This window comes from Bidens hawaiensis, unplaced genomic scaffold (genome assembly GCF_021521415.1).
Source record: "Bidens hawaiensis isolate Kalapana, Puna unplaced genomic scaffold, B.hawaiensis_p1.1 tig00008947_1, whole genome shotgun sequence".
Classification (NCBI taxonomy): domain Eukaryota; kingdom Viridiplantae; phylum Streptophyta; class Magnoliopsida; order Asterales; family Asteraceae; genus Bidens; species Bidens hawaiensis.
In genome coordinates, this window is record NW_027491651.1 from 530,510 (window position 1) to 550,420 (window position 19,911).

Consider the following 19,911-nt stretch of genomic DNA (forward strand, 5'->3'; position numbering starts at 1 on the left):
CAAGCACCACGTCATGGAATGTGAAGTTAGATCATACATTGAAATCACTTGACTCAAAGAATAAACCCTAATTCGGTTAAGAAGTTACGTTGGTTAATAATGTTTCATTTTATTCTAAAGACCAAACCTTATCAAGTAAATATTCTAACTTTACAATAACCTACAAAGGCAGGCGGATAACGCGGACAGGAGATAGCTAGTTGTGGAGACAAGTAAGACTGATTCAAGAAGTCAATACAGATCAAGGTTTTTTGTGATTAAGAATCTCGATCCATAGACTTTGGACATTTTTTTTATATTATGACGGTTAATACGTCACCAAAACCCTAAGCGCAACTACACAGAAAGTGTTAGGATTTTTTCGGGTGCAGGTGTTCGAATTCCTATGAAAATCAAGTTCGAACTGCAGCGCACGAGGTCACCAACTTGTTTATTTTAACATATATTTTATCTGCAAGACCAAATCAAAGGTAGGTGTCTACGCGGATTAATGGATTAGTTGACTTGTGAAATATATAATGGCAGCAAAGAAATCAACTAAATTATTAAAATTAACTAGTCATGGCGGGGCTGTTAGTTAACTATAAACATTATTTAATCTTATGTATGTAAAATTATTATAAGTACATTTATTATTATTATTATTATTATTAAATTATGGTTTTGATAAGTGTGTTAATAATTCTGTTATAACCGTCATTAACGGTTATAACTGTATTAACCGCCACTTTCATTGCCTATATAAGGACCACTTGTAACTCATTTGTATTCACCAAGATTAATCTATATAAATTCGATTGATCCAAGATTATCATATCAGTTTGTTGTTTATATATTTTCGTATACTTTATATATCCGCCAATAGGGGCAAAGAAGCAGGAATGAGATTGTCCTACAGGGTGGTGGTGGTGAAAAACTTGACCGGGGTATTGAAGTGCTAGATAACGGTGCAGGTAGCTTACTCATGCCGTCGTCCCCAAGTCGCTCAAAAGTTGAAGATCCAAAGAAGGCTGTTGCGAGATTTGGAAGATGGGATTCCAACGATTCCGATGTTTCAGATACCTTTACTATCATTATTGTTGAAAAAGCTTGCAGCAAAAGGGGAAAAGAATTTGTGCGTGATATGAATAGACTAGATTATTTCAGTGTCACTGCTTTTAATCTCCATGGGGACGATGATCTCACCAGAATTACAGATTACGGTGGTGGTGGTGGTGGTGGTGATCAAACTAGACAAAGGGGTCGATCTTGATGTTGTGCCGGGCCCTATGGAGCAGGATAGGGGTATTCCCGGTGGTGAACCAAGGGATGATGGAGTCATGGACAGAGAGAGGTCTCAACAAAGTCCCGCTAAGGCCAAACGTAGTGGGCGAGAGTTGGGGGCGAGAAAGGGCGAGAACACCGCCCCCGGGGGCGATATTTGGGCGAAAAGGGGCAGGGGCGGGGTTTACTTGTCGCCGGGGTGGAGAAGAAAATAATATTATTATATTAATATGATCGTTGGTAAACGGTCAAATGTTTAAAAAAAATAAATTAATTTAAACAATAAATATATATATATATATAAACATACAGCTTCTTCTCCATTTCATATCCATTCCATACACAATTCATACACAAATTCTTTAAAAAAATTAGCAAAATGAATCCTACAAACAACCCGAACCAACCGACACTCATGGAAGTCGCCGCTACCATGAGAGAAATCATCAAAAAACAAAAAAAATGTGTCGAGGAACTCAACGATGTCATGAACAAAACCAACAAACAACACGAAAAGATTGACCAAATGTTGGAATTGCGGGAATTGAGTGAAAAATACGAATCTCTCAAAGCGGCCGGGTTACACGAAGAGGCCGCATTATTGCAATGACAACGAATTGAAAAATGCGCAAATATTATGGATATTAGTATGTTATTTAGTTATGTTTTTTAATATTTTTAGTTATGTATTTTTTTTAATTTTAATGCATTATTAGTTATGTTTTTTAATTTTTTTGTATTTCTTTTTAATTTTAATGCATTTTCATTTAATTATTTAAATAAATTGCTTTTTATTTGTTTAGTTTAGTTATAAATAGAAAATAATAAAAAAAAAAATACTGTGGGCCCAACTTATAGCCCCTACACCATCACACCCAAAAACAAATTCGCCCCCTTTGCTGACTGGGCGTCACGTGTCACAATTCGCCCCCAATTGTAGCCCCTCCACTACACATGGCCTAATATTAATGGTGATGGTGATGGTGGTGAAGATAGAGGTTTAGGATGGTGTAAGAAATGGTGCTACTGTTGGCATTAGTTTGAAATAAGTGTTTGCATATTGTTGTTATGTTAACCATAAGAGTATTGATTGCATTACTTTATTATTCTAATGTTATATTATATACAAATTTTTATGATGTTATAATTTGCATAATGAGCAAATAATGTGCCAAAATTGTTACAGGTTGCAACCAGTAAACATTCCAAACTTTCCTATTAACATACCTTGTTTATGTTTTCAAGTTTAAAGTTATGCACACTTAAACTAAACAGTAAACACACACCAGAATCGAAAACGCTTAAGCCGGTTTCCATCCGGTAAACCCCTCTCGATACATCTCCTGAATTATTTCTCTATCTGCACTCTTAAAAAACTTGTTAACTTCATCTTTAATATCATGTATCTTCCCAAAGTAAAACAAATAAGTCAAACACCCCTTCTTCAACTTATCAAGCTGGTAAAGCCAAGCTTCTTGCAGCCGGTCAAGAACATTATCCGTGCTTATATCTTCTAACAAACTTTCCTCGCATAAATCCTTCAAACTTGAAACCGCATACTTATTTGCAGCGCCTAAAAGTGCAATTCGGTGCTTCCGGAAGTCCTCTTTTTTTTTATGGTTACATACAAGTAAGAAACGAGGGCGGTGCAAGATTCTAGTGACATATCTTGGATATCAATGGTGGATAATGTTTTTTCCTTGAGGTTGTGTTCGAACATGCTGTGGAAGACCGGGGAATTTGCAGAGAGAATTGCTCTGTGAGCTTTTAAGGTTCCGTCACACGTGTTAATGGTGATATCAGCATTAATTGACTCGTGAAACATGCGAGAAAGACACCGAAGAGAGCCTTCACTTGCTGATGATTTCAGCTAAGGGTGGCAAACCCAACCCAAGTGGATTGTTTTGGGTCAAGATGGATAAACTTTAAAAGTAGAATGAGTTAGAATGGATCATAAAAATTATTCAAGTGGGTCAGGATGGGTTGTAAATATACAAGTGAGTTTCATTTATAGGTTAAAATGGGTCAAAACAAAATACCCAAGTTATCCAAAATTTATCTAATTCAAATTACTCAAACTATCACGTGCGGAACAAAACTCATTCGAAACCCAAAAAACGATCAAAACGAAACAAAAACCCCGAACCGACTAAAACGAAACAAAAACGAAACTGAACCGAAATAGAAAAACGACCAAAACGAGAAAAAAAAATGGGAATGAAACCGAAAAACTGACCAAAACGAAACAAAAAAAGCGTAATGCAACCGAAAAGCTAACCAAAACTAAACAAAAACACCGAATCGACCAAACTGAAACAAAAAAACCGATATGAAACCGAAATCGAAACAAAACTGAATCGAAATAGAAAAATGAACAAAACGAAACAAAAAAACCGATATGAAACCGAAAAGTTGACCAAAACGAAACAAAAAAAAAACGGAATGCAAATGAAAAGCTGACCAAAACAAAACAAAAACATCGAAATGACCAAAACGAAACAAAAAAACCGAAACGAAACTGAACTGAAATAGAAAAACAACCAAAACGAAACAAAAAAACTAAAACGAAACTGAACCGAAATAGAAAAACGACTAAAACGAAACAAAAAAAAGCGAAATGCAACTGAAAAGCTGACCAAAACAAAACAAAAACACTGAACCGACCAAAACGAAATAAAAAAAACCGAAATGAAACTGAACTGAAATATAAAAAAGACTGAAACAAAACTGAACTAAAATTGGAAAAACGACCCGAAACGAAACAAAAAAATTGAATTGAAACTGAAAAACTGACCAAAAGGAAACATAAAAAAACTAAATGCAATTTAAAAACCGAATCAAAAACGAATCAAAAACACCGAACCGACCAATACGAAACAGAAAAACTGAAACGAAACTCAACCGAAATAGAAAAACAACCAAAACGATACAAAAAATCGATATGACACCGAAAAACTGACCAAAACGAAACAAAGAAAAGCGAAATGCAATCAAAAAGCTTACCAAAACGAAACAAAAAAACTGAAACGTAACCGGCCAAAATAAAACAAAATGAATCGAAACGAAACAAAAAAAAACGAAATGAAACCGAAAAAACTGACTAAAACAAAACAACAATGAAAGCGAAAAAACTGAGAAATCGAAACCGAATCATTGAAACCGAGCAAATACCGAAACCGACCGAAATGGAAAAAAAAAAAACCGAACCGAAAAAAACCCCGAAAAACTCGAACCTGAATCGGTACAAAACGGTTTTTTTTTAATGAACAAGGATGACGGGGGAAACATTTTAGTTATTTTACATTTTGTGTTTTTTATTTATATTTTGAGTTATTATTTTTTTAATAGTTTTTATGAATATTTTTTTGAGGGGTTTTCAAAACCTTTTGTATGTCAACCTTAACTTGGGTCAAGATGGGTTTGCTTTATCCATCTTGACCCATATCCATCTTAACCCTCTATTTTAAAAATCCATACTGACCCATATCCTGACCCATCACTCAAATCCAACCCAACCCACTCAAATTGCCACCTCTAATTTCAGCATTCCTTCAGTTGGCCATACTGAACTTACTTCAACTCCCTGCAATAAAATTATATATGACAATTTGACCCGATTTGAGTTAAAAAAAAATGAATTGATATGTGATGTTTGATTCAGCATTTAATCATGAGTTGTCATGAAATTAAGATGCTTGCATTTGCTGAATGAACCTGCAGGTCCAGAAACTCGATTTCAATGATGAAGCTACCAGAAATACAAGACTGAATAATCCAGAAAAACTCTTCAAATGTCGGAAGAAGTGTCTCGAAAACTTAAACTTTAAGCAGCAATGCATTAGGAAACCCCGTTAAAACAAGATTGTCACTTTTAATAGAAAAGTAAGCGAAGACTAGTTGATAAAGTCTGAATATTATGGACCATGATAAGTAAAATAAGAACAGTTCTTCATATGTGAAACAAGATATTATTAGACCATGTGTACTAGAGCGACTTTCATTAACAAAAAGTACCATCACGACACTGCCACGTCATGTTGAGGAGCATTCACGAACATTTCCATAAATAATGCGTAATTTTTAACTAACAACACCGTTATTATTTTAATCTTTTTTTAATATGAAAAAATGAATGGGTAATTAAATGTGATGGGTTGTAACATGTTGCCCCACTTCCCTTGCCTTCACACCCAAAGCTCATGCATCACATTTTCATGTGCAAAGAAAGTTGCCACAATACTGCAACTAACCAAACCAACAAGGGCGAAGCTTCATTGAGGCCCAGGTGGTCCCGGCTCCTCTATTTTTTTGCGCAATAGTGTAAATTTACCCGTTTTTGGCCGAAAATTTTTATACGTAGTGTAAGTTTAGTCTTTTTTGGCCCGAAGTTTGAGCCCGGCCCCCCTCGTTTGTGAAATGTTGTATACATTTTGAGCTCGGCCCCTCTGGTGCCTCAGTCCAAGTTTCGTCACTGTAAACCAATACCGTCCTATCCCTGTCATGATGCACGACAGTGTTGGCTAAGGCTTTAAAGGACAACAACGTGGTCGACGGCCACCGGCCTGATCACCTGGTAGGCCCCAACTTTTTTTTAATTTATATATAGTTTATGCAAAAAAATATTTATTTTGAATATTTAAGCCCAATTAATCAACTCATTTAAGCCTATTTTAATTTAAAAATTTAGTTGTTTAAACTCAACAAAATAAACCCTTTCTGTTAAGGCCAAAAATTTAGCCCTCGGCCCAAAATTTTTAATGATTCTCGAAGGCGGCCCTGATGCATGGTTGATTGCAAACCCCTAGGTTATCTAATAGCAGCTTTTTCATCAAACTGTATACTTCTAATACCTTTACTAAATCAGTTTACTGATACACAAACTCGTGAATTAACTAACAAACCCTAAAAACTTGTTATATAATCCCGAAATCAAATATAAATTCAAAAATCATTGAAACAAAATCAAGGGGAGTTCTATAAGTTGAAAAGTATCATAAATATAAAGATAAACCTGGTGAGACAAACAGTTGTAATCGGTTGGTTCCGGCTCCAGTGGCGAGTCGTAATATGAATTTGGCAAAAGGGTGGTGTTCTATGGATAGCAAGGAGGGCCGCGGAACCAAACTAATATACAGATAGCCACTTTGCACCACTGATATTTGCCTAGTTCATGCATATATAACCTCCTTATCATCAATCAGGAAATAGTAATGATATTAATGATAAACTACAAAAGCAAGCTAGTATGGAGGGAGATAAATGATACCAATTCCACATGCCCAGTTTGAATGATTCTGAACTGAGCCAACAATATTCGAAGTTTTCGATCGTCAACTTCCATTGAGCCAATCTGGATACCGTCTCTACCATCATCTTCTTCCTTCTCTTCTACTTCTACGACTCTACCAAGCTAAATACTTTCTTTTATGCTTATACTCATATAAGAGGTATATATAAAAAGGTTATCATCATATATAAGCGTATATCTTCATAGAATCAGATTAAATTTTAACTTATAACATAAGATTTTGGAGTTAATGTTTCACACTCTTATTCAAAACTAGATTGGATGTATGGATCATTCAAAACCTGACTTAAGGGGTTTATGGAATGAGTGAGTCCTACCTAGCGCGTCAAAATCACTAAGATATTGAAGGTAGTTCCAAACGCTATTAAAAAAGATTGGATTATAGGAGCTAAATAATAATACTTAGAAGTTAGAATTTCAAAAGTTAAAAACTTAAAATTTATTTATTTGAATAAGTAAGTTGATAAAGTATGATAAATAAGTATATTAATAAATTAAATTAAAATGTTTAAAATTAGTAAAATAAATTACAATATGAAAGTTGTAGCCCTTAATAATCGACCTGTCTACCAAGCAGAGTCTCGCTAACTAAATAACAAATAAAATAAAACTAAAAATAACTTCACTGACCTACAATAATTATAATGAAGGTAGAATTCATTAAAGAAAAACCAACAAGATTACAGTTTGCAACCATCAAACATTCCAAACTTTCATGCTAACATACCTCATTTATGTTTTCAACTTCAAGTTAAAAGTTTACGCATACTGAAACGAAACAGTAAAAACATACACCATAATCCTAAGTGCTTAAGCTGGTAAGCCCCTCTTGAAACATCTCCTGAACTAGTTCTCTATCTGCAGTCTTAATAAACTCGTTAACATCATCTTTAATATCTCGTATCTTCCTAAAGTTAAACAAATAAGTCAAACACCCCTTCTTCAACTTATCAAGCTGGTAAATCCAAGCTTCCTGCAGCCTCTCTAGAACATTAACCGTGTTTATATCTTCTAACAAACTTTCCTCACATATATTCTTCAACCTTGAAACTGCATACTTATTTGCGGCACCTAAAAGTGCATATCGGTGCTTCCAAAAATTCTCGTGTGTTATGGTTCCATACAAGTAACAAACAAGGGCGGTGCATGATTCTAGTGACATGTCTTGGATATCAATGGTGGATGATGTTTTTTCTTTGAGATTGTGTTGGAACATGCTGTGAAAGACCGGAGAACTTGCAGAGAGAATTGCTTTGTGAGCTTTCAAGGAGCCGTCACACGTGTTAATGGTGACATCAGCATAAATTGACTCGTGAAGCATGCAGGAAAGACAACCAAGAGAGCCTCCAGCTGTTGATAATTTCAGCATTCCATTACTTGGCCATACTGAACTTGCTACATATCCCTGCAATAATATCACATATGGCAATTTGATCCGATTTGAATTTATAAAACAATTGAATTAATGATCTGTGTTGTATGATTCAACATTTAATCATGAGTTGTCATTAAATTAAGATGCTTACATTTGCAGAATGAACCCGCAGGTCCAGAAACTCGACTTCAATGATGAAGCTACCAGAAATATAAGACTCAATAGGCCAGACAAAGTCTTCAAATGTCCGAAGAAGTCTCTTGAAAACTTCACAATTAAAGAACAATGTATTAGGAAACCCCGTTAAAACAAAATTCGGTTGGTAAATTCTAAAGAAGGGGCTGTTTGTTTACATCTGAATGGAACCATTCAGATGTAAACATCTGATTCATTCAGACTTCAGACTGTTTGGTTCCAAACAGAAAAACATCTGAATGTTTAAAATTAGGTCTGAATCATTCAGACTTGTTGTTGTTGCTGAATGGGACAGTGGCTCATCAGATCTGACTCATTCAGATCTGAATGAACCAAACAGCAAATAAAAAAATTTCTTCAAATGAGAAACAAGACGTTATTAGACCATGTGTTGTTGAGGGACCTTCACTAACAAATCATTACGTTACTATCACGTAAGCATAACTAACTTTTCCTTCCACGTAATGGTTTAACTAACAATACATCTATTAGTTAATGTCTTTTTAATATAAAAAAATGAATTGGTGAATGTCATTGGTTGGAAAAACACATGTGACCCCATGTCCCCTTGCGTTACCATCACGTAAGCGTTCCCGCCCGTCATTGAAGTACCGTCCCCTCCCCAACCCCACCTCACCCATAGAGCCCCTCTCCTTCTCTCCAAAGTGGTGTTTGACGCCGACTTTAGATGATCTGGCAACCACTAAACATGGTCTTAGGATCAAATTCTTGGCCTAGAAAAATTATGAGCAATAATATAGGGCCACCGCGATGTTTTAGATTTTTTAAAATGATTTTTTTCCCGGAATTTTATTTCATTAAAAAGAAAACCTTAAAACTAATTAGAAACATTTTGAATGGTTTTATATATTAAGTTACGACTTCAGTTTTTTTTCGTATACAATTTCAAATGGCCAAATTTCATGTTATCCAGATAATCCTCAAACTCAAGGTTTGAAAGAAATATCATATAAGCAAACAAAAGGTCGATCAACTCCCTACAGATTCGGAAACTAGATAATAATAATAATAATATCAGAGATAATAGGAATTCAAAATTCAAATTAAAAGATAGCTTTCAGAAACACTCCAACCCATTCAAACACCAATTTGGATGGGCTTAGGCTAGCCGGTGGTGGTTCGTAAGGAGTTGTCACGATAGCGCAACTAACCAAAGTCCAAACCAATACCGTCACTCCGACCCCCCCCCCCCTAGGTGTCGGTTGATCGCAAACCCCTAATAGGTTATCTAATAGAAGATTTTTCATCAAACTATATCCTTATGATCGACGACGCCTTTACTAAACTATTGATGATACAGAAACTCATAAATTAATTGAAACCCTATAAAAACTTTTTATATAATCCTGAAATCAAATATAACGAATCCATAAACTTCTATACTATATAATCATTAGTTAATACATATACCTGGTGAGAAAAACACTTGTTTGTTGGTTCCGGATCCAGTGGTGAGTCGTAAGGTGAATTAGGCTAAAGGCGGCTGTGTTTTGGATAGCAGAGAGGTCTTGGGAGACAGAGAAATATACACATGCGGATCATAGCCATTCTGCACGACTGTTAATTGCCTAATTCATGCATGCATAACCTCCAAATCAATCAATTATTAATAATAATAATAATAATAAACTACAAAAGCCAGCTAGGGAGATCGACTAATACATACCAATTCCACATGCCCATTTTAAAAGGCTCGGAAACGAGATCACAGTTTCCGGATACAGTCTCTACCACCATGTTCGTCCCCATCTACTCCTACACCAAACTAAATATTATTTTCTTAATTATATAAGGGGTATATATAATTAAAAAGGTTTTGATATATAACCGTATCTTGAGAAATCTTTATAGAATCACATTAAATTTTATTTGATAACATAAGCTTTTATATATGGAGTAAAATTTTCACACTTATGAAATATGGGTCGGATTCTTACTATCTTTCTCAAAACTAGATTGGAGTTAAATAATAGTATTTAATTTTATAAAATTCTAAAACTTAAATATAATAAAAACTTTTAAATTATAACTTCAAAATTTAAAATTTATTTATTTGAATAGATAGGTCACAAAAATCTGATAATCCTATCCTACTCTTCTAATAAATTAAAATACTGCCCATATTCTTTCTTGATATATTTTTCCCTTCAAAAATCTTCATATTTTCTCTCATTCATTCTAGGTAAATAAATCCATTAATCAAATAAAATATATACTACCAAAATTATGGAATTTGAAATTAATAATTAATGGTTAATATTTTTTTAAGAATACTAAATATAATTTGATACCAAAATTAAAAAATATATACATATAAAATTGAATTATTTTAAAAATATACATGTGAGCTATAATACTTTTTCCTAAACATAATTTCATGATTTACCTAAATATATATATTTGAATTATTTTTCCTAAATACTTTCGATGTATAATTTTTTTTAATTGTAGAACCTCCAATATCCAGATCATTCAAATGATATTTCTATATTTTTTTATAACAAATATTGGAGAATTACAAGTTTATTAGGAACAATGTAAGTTTAATTCAATTGCTATATATATATATATAGGGTAAAGTTAAAATACAAAGGACAATAAAAATGAGAAGGGTGAGAAGGAATTTAGTCCATTGATCTTATATTTGAATGGCTGAGATTGATTTAATAAATAAAAATTGATGGAAAGGGCATGAAGGTAATAACCCACCTTTGTTGACTTTCTCTCTCCACATGCAAGGCACATGTCAATTCCCTCCATCATTTTAAAATTTTCATAACTTTTTCATACGACATAATTTTTTAAAAAAAAATTCACCATAATAATAAGCGTTTTTTTTATCTTTAATACGAGTATCATATTGTTATATAAAAATAAAAAAAATTAATGGGTTTTTTTAATTGTGTTTTTTTGTTGTTCATTGTGTCATTGTGTAATATGTTGTTTCCATTGTGTTTTATGTTTCAAGTCATTGTGTTATACGTATTCACCATTGTGTCTTATGTTTTAGGTTATTGTGTTATACGTATTCACCATTGTGTCTTACGTTTTAGGTCATTGTGTTATACGTATTCACCATTGTGTTTTACGTTTCAAGTTATTGTGTAACATGTATTAAGCTGTGTTTTATGTATTAGATAAAAAGACACAATGGTGTGCGAAAAGACACAATGACGAAAAAAGACACAATGATAAGCGAAAACACACAATGGTGCGCGGAAAGACACAATGACGAAAAAAGACACAATGGTGTGCAAAAAGACACATTGACGAAAAAAGACACAATGATAAGCGAAAAGACACAATGGTGTGCGAAAAGACACAATGATAAGCGAAAAGACACAATGGTGTGCGAAAAGACACAATGACGAAAAAAGACACAATGATAAGCGAAAAGACACAATGGTGTGCGAAAAGACACAATGACGAAAAAAGACACAATGATAAGCGAAAAGACACAATAGTGTGCGAAAAGACACAATGATAAGCGAAAAGACACAATAGTGTGCGAAAAGACACAATGACGAAAAAAGACACAATGGTGTGCGAAAAGACACAATGAAGAAAAAAGACACAATGATAAGCGAAAACACACAACGGTGTGCGAAAAGACACAATGATAAGCAAAAAGACACAATGACAAGCGAAAAGACACAATGGTGTGCGAAAAGACACAATGACGAAAAAAGACACAATGATAAGCGAAAAGACACAATAGTGTGCGAAAATACACAATGATAAGCGAAAAAACACAATGGTGTGCGAAAAGACACAATGACGAAAAAAGACACAATGGTGTGGAAAAAGACACAATGACAAAAAAAGATACGATGATAACCGAAAAGACACAATGGTGTGCGAAAAGACACAATGACGTAATATTTGTTTTGAATTTTATATAACAAAATCATACTCATATTAAAGATAAAAAAACGCTTGTTATTATGATGAATTTTTTTTAAAAAAAAATATCATATGAAAAAGTTATAGACGTTCTAAAATGATGGGGGTATTAACATGTGTCTTGCATGTGGATAGAGAAAATGTATACAATTACCTCTATACCCTTTTCCTTTTGGTCAACACTTGACACATGTCAATTATTTACGGCTTATTACACTTCTCATTTTTGTGACCCTTTGTAGAATAACATGACCCTATATATATATATATATATATATATAGGAGAGGGTTATTTTGAGAACCATGGTGAGTTTTAAGAACTTTAAGAACTCAATTTTGAACCACACATTTAATTAAATGATTTGAAATATGTGGTTGAGATTAAATTTAATTAAAAAATGAAGCAGAAGAGAGAATAAATATTTTCGATAATTACACAAGTTTAAACGTTAGTTACACATGTGTAAAAAGTCGATTCGGTGTGTAAAAAAATACCATAATTTTTTGTACATCACTTACACTTACGTATTACACATGTGTAAAAAAATCGAAAAAAAAATTGTTACGTTGAGTTCTTTCGAGTTCTTAAAACTCAAAATGGTTCTCAAAAGAAATCAATCCTATATATATATATATATGGTGCAGTTATTGTACGCTAATGCCTTAACGTACGGTAGGTACGCGAGACGCTCAAAGGCAAAAAGCCTAAAACGCTCACAAAAGCTTAAACGCTCAAAAACGGTATTTGTGAAAAAAAGTGAAAAATTGATCGATTAACCATCTAAAACTGTTTTTTTCAGTGAACCAATGATAGATTGGATATGTATTGACGATTCTGAGATGTTGGATGTGATTTCATGGATCGATTCGTGAAAAAATGGATCTGTTTACATAATGTACGTTAAGGTATTGTATTGGATCTTTTCCCAATATATATATATATATATATTTAATAATTACTAATAATTGATTGATTGGTGGTTAGGTTTTTTCATTGTATATTTTACCTTTAATTTTATTCTTTCTTTCAAATAATTTATCTTATTTTTTTTAACATTTCACAAATCTAGTGTATTACACGGGTTCAAAAGCTAGTTAAAGATATAAAAACTAGCTAGAATGTTTAAAATTAGGAAATAAACTAAAAGTGTAAATAACAGAAAAATAAAAATAATGATTTTCTAATGAATATATATATATGGAACTCATCAAACAAAAACTTTATAATTGTTTTAAAGAGCACTAATATGATATGACCCGATGGACAGTGGCGAAGCCACATTCAAGTCACCGGTTCGGTTGAACCCGGTCCATTTTCGGTTTTATATATAACTTATATGTACGATTTAATGAGCGAACCCATTCTTTTTCGGCGAACCAACCCAGTGCCACGAAATATCTGGAAACCTTTCACCATTCACCGGTGAAAAAACAAAAACTTGAATTTTAGAGAGAGACAACAATGTCGTTCTCTTAAGCTTTGAATGCATGTCATTTAATTTTAGGGCATCATGGAAAAGAAGAATTTATGAGAAGTCTTGTCAATTTCTTTGCGCTCACAAAATAGATGTCCAGAAAAATATTGTTTTAATTATAATAATATATGTAGCACCGTATTTTGTTTAATGGTCGTCATCATTGACCTATATTTAATTTTATTATTTTTAGCAGCTAAAGTATTATTAAAAGACTCCAATGTCTAACAAGAAGCTTGAAACGAAGTACAACACCAAAAAAAATTTTAAATGTACAATTACACAAACTCGACCAATCAAATTCTTCTCGCCGCCCCCATGTTTTTATCCATAAGAATATATTCCTTTAATTTTGATTACCTCCATCATCATTTTGTAAAAATGTTTGCATTTATTATATTGAAAATATGTTCTTTCTCATTGTCGCGGTCGAAGATTTTTTGATTCGTTTTCAATACATGAAAACGCATATGGAATAATTATAATATGTAAACATTTTTATTTAATTTGACTTTGAATTTTATTTTAATGTTTACAATGTACCTTGTTTATGGTTGTGATAATGCATTTTATTTATTTGGCCGAATTAGGGACCCGGCCCATCCAGGCCCAAAAACATTGACGACGGGAAAAAAATCGAACACCGAAAAATTCCGAACCTATAAAAAAAATTCTTGCCTCTGCCACTGCCGATGACCACTGCTTCACCCACGTAGCCATGCCATATTCCCAATTCATGCATGTTCTCAACCCGACCATGTTCTCATGTAGCTAGTGTTTAGTTTCTTACAGTTGGTATGGTAGCTTATATAAGGTATTTGAAGTATGATATTAAAGTAGAAAAAATTGTTGCAAAACTTGTCATGTTCTTGTTCTTATTTTATGGAGCTTGATCCACTCAACGAATTAACTATCTTTGAGTCTAACTCGTTCAAAGGGTACAATCAAATGGTGTTTTCATTGGGTTACTCACCTTCCACCTTGGCCTCTCATGCAGCGGTAAAACGAGAATGAAGATCGATCACGTTGATTCAATCGAATACCGTGATGAACTTCCAAACTCTAAAAATCCCACCCAAAGGTCAGGGAAAATGAATAGGAAAATTAATTATTATAAAATTCAAGTCTAACTTTTGGAATTACATTACAAGCATATAAAAAGACTTCCAAATACGAAATGGGCCTAAAATGGGCAAACCCAAAAACAAAAAGATAAAAAGTGTTGAAAAAAGATAAAAAGGCCCAAAACTTTATTTAGGAGGCGTTTTTTGGCTTCGGACAGGGGCCAAACCGCCGTGGGCAGTTTGCCACAATGGGCTCCTCGTCTCAAGCTTCGATTTGACTGGTAATAGGCCTGAAACTGAGCTTCGTGGGCCAAGTTATGCTCGTTTTCGTGGGCCACCTTTGGAGACACGATCATGGGCCTCCAAATATAACATGGCTTGTTCGTCAATACTTGGGCCTTCATCAGCCTCACACACAATGTCGATGACTGACTACATGGAGTGCCATCGAGAAACAACAACTCTTGCTTTTTGTCGTCATATTCGGCCTAGAACCTCAAACTCCACCACCAGCTTGACCACCACCTGCGATAGCCTTCACCTAAAACGACCCAAAAAACTCTCATTCGCCATCGCGAGAACCCGCAACAATGTACGAACCAGATTCTACCAAAACCTTAATCCCGTACCCGACACCCCATGATCAGTTCCCACCACCACCAGCACCAACACCCACACTAGCGCTAGAACCATTTGTTCCCATCTCAACCTGTAACATCCCGAAATTTCCAAGAATAATATTTAATGTATTATTCGTTAATGATGGAAAAGTTTACTAGAATTGGTAGAGAAATGATGACGTAATAATAAGATGGTTCAAGTAGGCTAAGTAGATGGATTTAGTTATAGACCAAAAAGGAAAGATGGGCCTTAGGTCCATGGGCTTAAGGGAGTATAAATACCCCTTAAACCCTAATCCTTTCCATTTTTATCTCTACACCATATAGCCTACACCTTGATAAACACACACAAACATTATCCTATAACCCGAGCCACGATCCGGAGACAAGAACCCGAGCTTGTTGGTGCTAGATCGTCGTGACGAACCAAAGCAACATCAAAGACCAGCTCGTGTTCGTAGTTCGACTCGTTTACGGTACGTTTATATCGAGAACTTGTTCGTTTAGGTTCGGATTTAGTCTAGAAATCATAGATCTGTGCTAGTATGGTAAAAACAAATCCATCAAAGCTAAACTTACTGAAATTGATAGGTTAATCGTTAGTATGAAAACCCGCATGTATATACATAAATCGCACCCTGTAAATCCGATGTTTTGAACGATTGAATGGTTAGGGTTTGTAGGCGCTTCTTAGACGATTCCAATGATACCTAAATCATGATTTTTCGTTAAGAAATGAAGATTTAATCACAGATCTAATATAGTTTGATTGTTGAGTGTTCTTGACGATTTTGACTTTGACCCCAAGTCAAAGTCTGGATAAGAACATAGATGATTCGTTATGATTGACCAATTCGTTACGCGTTCATAACGAATGGGACCAAATTCGTGAGACTTGATAACGAATGAGCTCTTAGTTCGTTATCTATTCATTCGTTAGATAAGATAACGAATCTGGTAATTCGTTATACGCTCATTCGCTATACTAAGGTAACGAATCAGATGATGTTCAGATAACGATTTAGCATAACGAATCAAGTAACGAATCAGGTGATTCGTTACTTGCCAATTCGTTATGTGAGGATAACGAACCAGAATAACGAATTAGACCACGAATCAGGCTTAATTCGTAATAGAGATTTAGTTAGCGAATTAAATAATAACTTAACCCCAGCCAGGGGCTCTGCCCCTTGGACCCCGCTAGGGGCTGCCGCCCCTAGAACCCCGCTGCCAGGGGCGCTGCCCCCCGGACCCCTGATCGTTGTGGGCTATAGTTAGACTAGAAACGTGATATGGGTAGTGATAGTTAATCGTTATGTGTAATTGTTATACAGTTAGCCGTACACATCTCACGGAAGGAGTAACCGTCAACAGTGAACGTAACCGAGTTCAGGGGAGTTTCTAGCCCTATTCATTGTTATGTTTTCGGGGCTGTGTGCATACTCGATGTGATAGTTAATACACTTACCTTAATTGATAAGTATATGCCTTGTATGATTTATATGTTATCTATATATGTCTTGAATGAAAATGAAAGCTCGTCAGTACGTGAACGATCTTCGGATATTGCACGTACTGTCAGGTTAATAAAATAGATATGAATATTGTATGTAAAGTAAAGGTGATTGCTTTTCGGTACGTGAACGATCTTTGGATATTGCACGTACCGTCTGGGTATAAATATAGATTTGAATATTGTATGTGATGTAAAGATGATTGCTTGTCGGTACGTGAACGATCTTCGAATATTGCACGTACCGTCCGGGTATAAATATAGATTTGAATATTGTTTGTGATGTAAAGATGATTGCTTGTCGGTACGTGAACGATCTTCGGATATTGCATGTATTGCCAAGAAAAGTGATTGTCTCCTTATATGGATATTAAATAATAAGTTATGTACAAAGTTCCTTCTACGGATAATATATTTACAGTGTTCCTTTAAAGGAAAGCATAATGTTCCTTTAATGGAAAGCATAATGTTCCTTCTATGGAAATATATAGGATGTTCCTTCTATGGAGAATATATACAGAGTGTCCTTCTATGGAGAATATATACAGAGTGTCCTTCTATGGAGAATATATACAGAGTGTCCTTCTATGGAGAATATATATACAGAGTGTCCTTCTATGGAGAATATATATACAGAGTGTCCATCTATGTAGAATATATATACAAAGTATCCTTCTATGGAGAATATATATACAGAGTGTCCTTCTATGGAGAATATATATACAGAGTGTCCTTCTATGGGGAATATATATAGTATGAGCAATAGCCATGGTTCTTTTAATAGATGTTATGTGGCGTTCCTCTTATGGATATTTATACGAGGTTAAGATATGTATGTATGTATGATATGTGTATGTATTGGATGTCGCCTGATTAACTAGAACTCACTCAGCGTAGCTGACTTTTAGTATGCACGCAGGTAAATAGGTTTAACAAGCTAGCATGAGGATGACACATGGCATGGATTGAACGGCTGGCCTCTGAAGATGTAAGAAATGATGTTTTAATATGACGATTTATGTTATGGTATTAAAGAAAAGATTAAATGTTTTGTAACGAATGACTGAAGTTAACATTTCCGCGAAGGTTTTAATTAACTTTGATTTGTAGAACTGTGTTTATGAGTAAATCCAACAACACAATGTAGGGCACCGGTAACGGGGCCTTACACAACCGATGGACTGAAGATGGCGAGCACGACCCTACCAATGGCCGTTAACTCGGTTGCCATAGAACAACAAAACACATCGCCATCACCTACAATTTGTGTCGCATCTAGGGATCACTTGCTTTCATTCAGGGTCGGCCATGCCTATGGTAGGGTGGTCGACGGCCATAGGCCCAACTACCTGCTAGGCCCAAAAAGTTTTAAATTTTTTTATATACTTATACACACACACACATTGTCATAAAAAAATTATATTTGAACTAATATCTTGAGTTTTGTTTAGGCCCATTTATAATCTTGTCCACAATTCATAACCCCAAAATTTCAGTTGCCCAAATTATTTGTTGGCTCATAACCCAATTACAAATATTTTTTTGATTGTTTTGAAGATCAGGAGGCAGAAATCCAAAAAGCAACGTTGAAACTTGAAACCATGTTACCACAACCACGGTCGGCTCTAGCTTGCACCACCACCGGCTTCGCCTCCAGCCTCTACTACTGCGCCGACTCTTAACCCAGGCTCCATGGGCCCCTTCGATGTCCAACCCTGCTCTAGCCTCTAGTTCTCTCCTGACTCTTGAGGTTAGTTATTTATTTGTTTAGTTTTATAAAATTCGGTGACTTAGAGTTAGTTGTTCATAATTTCATGTTTTGATTGTTTATTGAATTATGTTGATTTGTTATTTATGTCAACAACAATATGTTTGAATGTTTTAGATTTTCAGTTAATAATCAGTTTGTTACTTTGTTTATTGAATAACATAATAAGAGTAACACACTAACACATTTAACTAACTGAACTAAAAAATCAATTAACTAATATATATTATTTTTTCACGAAAAATGCCCCCTAAATACAAATACCTATCGGGTAATGAAAAACGTAAAAAGGGGAAACGTGAGGAAAAATTAAGAAAGTCTCAAGCTGGGGATATATTTAAGTTTTTTACCAAACAACAACAAAATTCTAATGTTAATGAAGAACAAGAACATGTTTATGTTGATGAAGATAATGTGATTAATGTCGAAGCTAATGTTGATGGTAATGTCAATGTGGATGAAGATGAAATTGATGTGGATGTTCGTGTTGATAAAAATGATATTGATGTAGATGTTCATGTGGATAAAGATGATGTGGATGAAGATGATGTTGATGCTAATATGAATGGTGCTAATGTGGATGGAGCTAATATAAATACAAAAATTGATTTTTTTGATCCTAGAAATTGGGATGGCCTTAATCCTTACATGATCAATATTTTGGTTGAGAAAGGTCTAAAAAGAGATCCTATTGATAAGGGTCTGGTGAATTCAATGGAAGACGGTTTTCTTCAAGCATGTATACTAGACATCTATCTAATGGGGACACTTGTGATAGAGTATAACTAGTGTATTCAAAGGTGGTTGACAAACTATTTTGTTTTTGTTGTAAACTTTTTAGAAAAGGGCCTCCGAAAGGTGGGTTAGATAGCGATGGTTTTGCGACTTGGAAGTACTCATCTGTTAGACTTAAAGAACATGAGCTTAACATCTAACATTTGAAGAATATGAAACAATAGTTTGAAATGCGTAAGATGTTGAATTGTAGGGAAACCATCGACAAAGTAGCATACAGACAATTCACGAAAGAAAGAGATTATTGGAGATAAGTTGTTTTTAGGATTATTGCACTTGTGAAATTTCTTGCTAAATGGTTAGCATTTAGGGAATCCATCGAGAAGTTATACCAAAAAAAAAAAATAATTGGAAATTTTTGGGATTGATTGAGATGTTGGAAGAGTTCGACCCAATTATAAAAGAACATGCAAGACGTATTATGAGTGATGAACTCAACGTACATTATCTTGGTCACAATATCCAAAACGATTTAATCGGTTTACTAGCACATCATATTAGATCAGAAATCACCGAGAAGATAAAGCAAGCAAAGTATTATTCTATCATCCTCGATTGCACCCAGATATAAGTCACCAAGAACAAATGTCTATAATTGTGAGGTATGTAAT

At 34.5% G+C, this 19,911-nt stretch overlaps 2 pseudogenes; both read right to left on the reverse strand.

Moving 5' to 3' along the window:
• Window positions 1-2,564: 2,564 nt before the first annotated feature.
• On the reverse strand, window positions 2,565-6,633 carry LOC143530534 (BTB/POZ domain-containing protein At1g21780-like; annotated as a pseudogene).
• A 537-nt stretch (window positions 6,634-7,170) lies between these two features.
• Window positions 7,171-8,027, reverse strand: LOC143530535 (BTB/POZ domain-containing protein At1g21780 pseudogene; annotated as a pseudogene).
• Window positions 8,028-19,911: the final 11,884 nt, after the last annotated feature.